Genomic DNA, 1,033 nt, shown 5'->3' on the forward strand with positions numbered 1-1,033 from the left:
AGCCTAAAACATTTCTTTTTAAAGTTGTCTCACACTTAATTGGTTTCTGCTTTCAAATAAAATTGAGTTGAAAATCATAATAACCTCTGTAATTATACCATTATGAAATTTAGCTAAGATCTGTTGAGAGTACAAAACTAAGGCTCCCCATTAATTGATAGTTTATTTCTAAAAAACAGATCTAAGAGAAAACATGCTCTTGAGGGAGACATATGGCACATTAAATCTATAGAGGTAAAATAGTGTATTTTGCTTTCCTTTTCATCCTTCTTGTTTTCTATGGGTATCTGAAGGCATAGCTGAAGGTATATATACTGTAAGGTAGTATTGTGGTCTTCTTATATAACAATATAGGAAGCAACAAAACTGGGTAGGAATGGCCAAGGAGAAATGTTGGTGAATAAAAGCAGATAGTACAGAAATGATAATTAAGGAAAGTGTTTGTGTCCACATGGAAATTTTCATAACTAATTATAAGAACAATGTTATAATCAGTTATAAAAATAATGTCAATAATTGAGAAAAGCTAAACATAAGTGAGAACAAATCAGCCATAATTACACCATGTGGTAAAAATTGCTATTGAAGTTTTAATGTTTTTTAGTCATTTATGTTCCTATGTATATAAATGTAAATTTTTTAACACAATCTGGATCTCACTCTTCTTTACCTTGGTTTTCTTTTCATTAGACATTAGATTGTAGATATATTTTCACATCACTAAATATTCTTTGAACATTTTATTTTTTAGAATCCCATCAGGTGAATAAATCAGTATCTGTTTGTTCCACTCCCTATTATGGGACATATAGTTTGTTTTCAGCTTGTTAGTATTGTAATACTATAGAGAACATCCTCGAGCATAAATCTTTACATACATGTGTGATTATTTCATTAAGAAAATTAATTGAGGCTCGGCGCCTATAGCTCAATCGGCTAAGGCACCAGCCACGTACACCTAAGGTGGCGGATTCGAATCCCCAGCCCGGGCCCGCCAAACAACAATGATGGCTGCAACCAAAAAATGGCCAGG

The 1,033-nt window shown here is 32.6% G+C and overlaps 1 protein-coding gene across 1 annotated transcript in view; it reads left to right on the forward strand.

The window, feature by feature from the left end:
- Positions 1-1,033, forward strand: part of IQCB1 (IQ motif containing B1) — a 48,884-nt gene that overhangs the window by 30,755 nt on the left and 17,096 nt on the right. The window lies entirely within an intron of this gene.

This window comes from Otolemur garnettii, unplaced genomic scaffold (assembly GCF_000181295.1).
Source record: "Otolemur garnettii isolate 467f Iridium unplaced genomic scaffold, OtoGar3 scaffold00089, whole genome shotgun sequence".
NCBI lineage: Eukaryota > Metazoa > Chordata > Mammalia > Primates > Galagidae > Otolemur > Otolemur garnettii.